This window comes from Odocoileus virginianus, chromosome 24 (assembly GCF_023699985.2).
Source record: "Odocoileus virginianus isolate 20LAN1187 ecotype Illinois chromosome 24, Ovbor_1.2, whole genome shotgun sequence".
In the NCBI taxonomy this organism is placed as follows: domain Eukaryota; kingdom Metazoa; phylum Chordata; class Mammalia; order Artiodactyla; family Cervidae; genus Odocoileus; species Odocoileus virginianus.
This window is the reverse complement of record NC_069697.1, coordinates 5,717,222-5,722,747: the sequence shown is the minus strand read 5'-3', so window position 1 is coordinate 5,722,747 and position 5,526 is coordinate 5,717,222. Positions and strand designations below refer to the sequence as shown.

The following is a 5,526-nucleotide window of genomic DNA, read 5'->3' as shown; positions in this document are numbered from 1 at the left end:
ATCTCAGCCTGGATCACTGCAGCGGGTGCTCGGGAACAAAGTCCAGAGAGACAACAAATCGAGAGGTCCATTAAAACGGTTGAGGGCGGAGGTGAAGTTGGCTTGGAATCAGGAGGTGGCAGAGGAGGTGGGGAGCAGGGTTTGGATTCTGAGTATGTGTCTAAGGTAATGCCAAGGGCTCCTTGTCTGAAATTGAGGCATAAATGATATTTATGCTTCTGGCTGGCTCATGCTAGACAACTATATATGCATCGAGAGCAGAAATTGGCTCTTGGCAGCTCATAAAGTACTTGGTGTCCTCTGTAGTGAAAAGGGCTCTTCCAATGCATAACTGCATTATTGTTTCATTACAGGTATTAATAATTGATGTGTAAAAAGCAAACAAAACTAACCGGAGGTCTTAGGAATGCTTTCTGAGCTACTCAACCCATTAAAAACTCTTCATTGAGATTTAATGCTATTAAAATATATTCACCCTCAGTGCGGTCATTAATATAAACTATGAAACTGTCATCAACCTGAGAGACAAGATTGCTTGGGGTTCTTTCCAACAGCCAGCTATGATTGTTCTGAAACAAACAAACATGGCAGGCTACTTGAAACAGGAAAATTATCAGGACATCAGTCTTATAGCCATGAAATTCAGTGAAGCTTTACTCACAGACTGTATGGAGGGTTATTACCCTCTTTTACTTCTAATGATGAGAGCAAAATTAATTTTTATTACTATTGTATAAATTTTAATCCATCTCTTTTCCTTTTAAAACCTATATAATTTCCATCATTATACATGTGGTATTCCTCACTAGCAATATGATCTGATTTCCTCTCTCTATAATATGTTCTCAGTTATGCCTCAGCTGAGTTTATCATTTTTCACTCCTCTAGAAGTGTCACTGGAAAAAAGGTAATTCTTTTTTGTTCTTCAACTAGCAACTTCACCTGGTTTAGGTCGACACTAAGGCAGAAATTCCTTGAAATTTGTAATTTTAAAAAAAAATCACAAGATTACAAAAGATTTAGGGAAAGAGCAAACACAAATTGCCCTGAGGATACTGTAGCATCGTGTCACTGTAATTGCAGACATCAATAAAATGTTTAACCATGAGACAAGAAATTGGTAAAATAGAAAAAAAAAATTCCATAGTAAAGTTCACAAGCTTAAGAAAATAATAGAAGTGGCCACATGGGAACATAATTAAACAGTAAGAAATCCAGTAAACTGGGTATTGGAAATAGGAAGGAGTCTCCCTTGAGTCAAAAGGATAGGCAGGATTATTAAGAGATCAGTTTACTAAACAACTGTAAGGCCTCCGTTATTGTTGTTCAGTCACTAAGTCACGTCTGATTTTTTGTGATCTCATGGACTACAGCACACCAAGCTTCCCTGTCTTTCACTACCTCTCAGAGTTTGCAAACTCATGTCCATCAAGGGAGAATAAATGCAACAAAACATTAGACATTATTTCCAAAAAAAAAAAAAAAAAAAACCACATGATGAATAAGAAAACTTTCTCATTTTACTTAAACTACATAAAGTATAAGATAAAATAAAGAAAACTATGCTTTCTTACAAATAAGGACCTACAACTTTAAAAAATGACATTAAACAAAAGAAACAATGATTTAGCACTCCTTCGCTCAAAACACAATCGCTTTTGATGGGACTTTTATAACAGACAACATGTAGAGAGGAGAGAAAGAGAACTTAATTAAGGTAATTATGGCATCATTAAAATGTAGACCAAAAGAATATGTCCTAATTTGCTGGGCCTTATGGGTCCCTGTGCTAGATGGTATCATTCTCTATAATGGGTGCAGCCAAATATAAGAACAAAACAAAAGTCTGTTTTACCATCTCAGAAACAGCTGTTTATTTGATAGGCATGCTCTCTCTAGAGATTTTACCCACTACAGATTTTATTCATATATTTTAACTTCTCCTATCAGGAGGCTCTTCCCCTCCCTCCCCCTTTGGAATGTAGAGTCACCTCCATTCAAGCTTTCTTGCTTGGAAGAAGGGACAACTCCTGTCCCCACTCTTACCTGATTCCACTTATACCTGCCCCTCCCAACTATGCCTGTCCTGAGTTCTCCCTTCTTGTAGGTCTTACTGTCCACAGACACTCTGATCAATTTCTCTGAGTGTAATGAGGCCATGAACACACACCCAAGAACTGACCCTCGTAATCTGCGACTAGAGGAAGAGAGAGGAGCATTTGGGAAATCATTCAACCAAAGAGACCAAAATTTGATCCAGTCACAACATCTCAGCCACTGGAGTTGGGGAGGAACTATATATGACCAAGTGCCTACCTCCCAGATGGGGGCCCCAGCCCAGGGGCAATTCCTAAGACAATGCTTAGGAATAAGGATAAGAAGTGAAAAGTAACCACAAGGAGAGATTGTTCTCTGACTCCCTATCTTGGCACAGAAATGAACTAAACTGATAAGACTTTGCTTGGGGGGTTGGTGAGAGGAGGGTGCGAGAAGGGGGCCAAACCCTTCTCCCATCCTCTGTGGCAGCAGCATCCTTTGACAGAGGACACAGGGGCATCACAGAGCATCCTTGATGTCATGGGTACCAACAGCTTCAGTAGCCAGAGTGGCCAGGCTACATGGAGATATCTGGCATCCTGCAACCCCAGTGCAGGCAGAAGGAAATCTACATATGGCACTGGAGGCCCTGGGTGTCAGGGAGGTGGAAAGGACTTGTTTGAGAGTATGTGTGACGAGGTGCCCTGAATTCAATGGGGAGGCAGAAGTGAGTCTCTGAACATGGCTAGAAGGTTCCGTGCTTTATAGAAGGTATTACAGTGAAACAACATTTTTTACTTTAAGGTTAACATGATTTTTACCCCCAGGTATGATCTGAGGATAAATGTCTTAACATGCTACATGAGTGATGTTAGTTAAGTGATTACTCTTCCCAGGAACAGTTTGTATTTCAAGAGGGATTTCTTATAGACAAAACCTTAATATTTGTATACCCACACTTCCCCCAATTGTTAACTGGAGTTATGGCTAATGTACCTCCATTGAGGCTCAATACTCTACTTGTCAAGTTTGTTCTAAGGCTGAAGGCCCCTGCATAGGATGAGGTGGTTAGGTTCAGGAAAGCTGATATTTTAAGTATTTCAAGTTTCTAATTCCTGATCCCCTCATCCCAAACTCTTCTTTCCACTTCATAATGAAAACATTTTCATTTGGTCCTACAGAGTATTATTAATGAAAAAGTACTATTAAAATTATGCTATTAGGGAGCATTACATAAGTATATTAATTATATTCTATATTATATATTTATTAAGTTATGTGATTTTATAAACATAATTTATAAAGTATATTATAAATATAAATTATAAAATATATATTTATAAAGATGTACTTATATAAAATAATGCTATTTTAACTTATATAAAAAGTTACATTCAGCCAATTTAATTCTAAGCTTAGAAAAATGACAACAAACATCAGCCCTTGGCCTGATATTTTTTAACATTGCCATTATTAATGTATGTATGTACATGATGTAACATGACAAGTGGAGAAATGTGTCCAGTATCACCAAATATGTAAACTAAAAAGTGACTTCAGCAAACATTCTTACATATCCACACTAAGTGATTAGGTGTCAGTAGCAACATTTTTAGTAGAATATCCTAAGCATCCAATAAATACCTAGAATGACAGAAATGGACAACTCTCAAAGACCCTTCAAATCAGACTGACAATTTTAAAGAGAAAATTAAGGCTAGGTAAGGCAATATTTTTTGTTCCATGGCCAAGCTTAATCTGAAACCTATGCCCCTCCACAACTCAAAATGAATTCTTTCCCTTCTAGCTAAGGCTCTGGAGATTAACAGGACACCTAGCCCCATTTTATACAGAATATGGTTTCCAGGCTAGTGGTCAATCCCCACTTTTACCCCCCAAACACTGTGGTCCCCCCAAACAACCACACCCAAACCTGCAGCATAAAAGTAGCATTGCATAAAGGGATGTCCTACTATACACTCTCCAGTACCACAGTATTCCCAGAAACACCCAACTCAGCTCAATATCCATCCTACGTGCTGTGGTCTGAAATGTTTGTTATAGCGCAACCCATGCACAATCCTTGCCTAAAACATACACACACAAGTGCAAACATATACACACGCACACAAAATATGTTAAATTCTAATTGCATGAGGACGCATGTCACACAATCCTTAAGGAAACTGATTTTGCTCGATAGTGCCAAGGATGACGAGGACCCTGTAAAGATAAAGAATGAATTTCCTCTGTTCCCTGTGGGACATGTAGGCACAGTTTAGGTGCCTCTCTTTGAATAGCTGGACATCTGGATGTTGTGAGATGGGAGCCATAATTGCCCTTTGATATTAATATGATCTTTTTCTAAAAATTGTTACTAAGCCCATGAGCAGGAACCAATCATGAACTGATCCTCCTTCTGACATTGCTTATGGTCAGCCAAGAATAAGTTCTCTGCCTTCTCTGAACCACAAGCAGTACAGAAGCAAATGTAACACATTTCCAGACCCCGGAATATCTGAAGACAAAGCCCATTTTAAATGGTAGCCCTCAGTTTAAGAAAAACCATTAAACCGATCACTCAGACACCTCGGAACTGCCAGGATGTGAAGTCAAGGTCCCTCTGTTACCCACGTGGTGAAAAATCAGTTTTTAATTCCCTTCTGTGACTGAACTTTTGCAAACGGATGTTACAACAAGATGACTATGCTTTCAGTAATGGAAGGAAAGGAAAATATCAGAGGAAGCTGATACATTAACTGGACAATTCATACTAAACGAATTGTTTAGTATCTCACCACAGTATATTTTCCCTGCAAAGTGTGATCAATTGAGATTGGGAACCCAAAAGGGCAAAAGACTACCTGCAAGTTTGAGAAACCACACAGTATGTCTTATATATGGAAGAATGTCAGTCATCTGCTGTGTTATCTTCTGATCACAGCCCCTGCTGCTCATTCATCTGTTAATTTCTACCCAACCATCAGCTTTCTCATTTACAACCTCAACTCCTTCTGAAAACCAGTGATGACATAGCCATACTGTTCAGAGACAGTACTCCAACACACTTATTTATGCTGATGTTTTCAAGCCCCAGAATTTATAAATAATCTGTCAGTCAGTTGAAGCTAACAGTGGCTGGGAACTCAACTAGGGCATCAAGAATATGTGACTTCTTTCTGCCTTCACTAATGGAGCCTGAGGATCCATTTCTGAAATCACTGAGTCAGAAGCATTCAAAGGAGTCAATGAATAACCATGCAATTAGCATACACAAAGAACACGACACTAGGAACTGAAAAAACATGTAATACCCAGGTCCAATTCCAGATCAAGTAAACTAGAAATCTCTTGAGTGTGTGGTTCAGATATAGGAGTTTTTTCCCCTTTTTTTTTTTTTTTTGATTGGAGGATAATTACAATATTGTAATGGGTTTTGCCATACATCAACATGAATCGGCCACAGGTATAGTGTTCCGCCCATCCTGA

General features: G+C 38.7%; 1 protein-coding gene across 2 annotated transcripts in view; it reads left to right on the top strand.

Moving 5' to 3' along the window:
- Positions 1 to 2,625: 2,625 nt before the first annotated feature.
- The window catches only part of E2F7 (E2F transcription factor 7), a 45,160-nt gene continuing 42,259 nt past the window's right edge, over positions 2,626 to 5,526 (top strand). The window contains exon 1 of one of the 2 annotated variants that reach the window (XM_070454236.1): positions 2,626 to 2,764. The gene's annotated coding sequence lies outside the window, so the exon portion shown is untranslated. Of the gene's footprint in view, positions 2,809 to 5,526 lie in introns of both variants that reach the window. The other variant, XM_070454235.1, reaches the window with a different exon arrangement.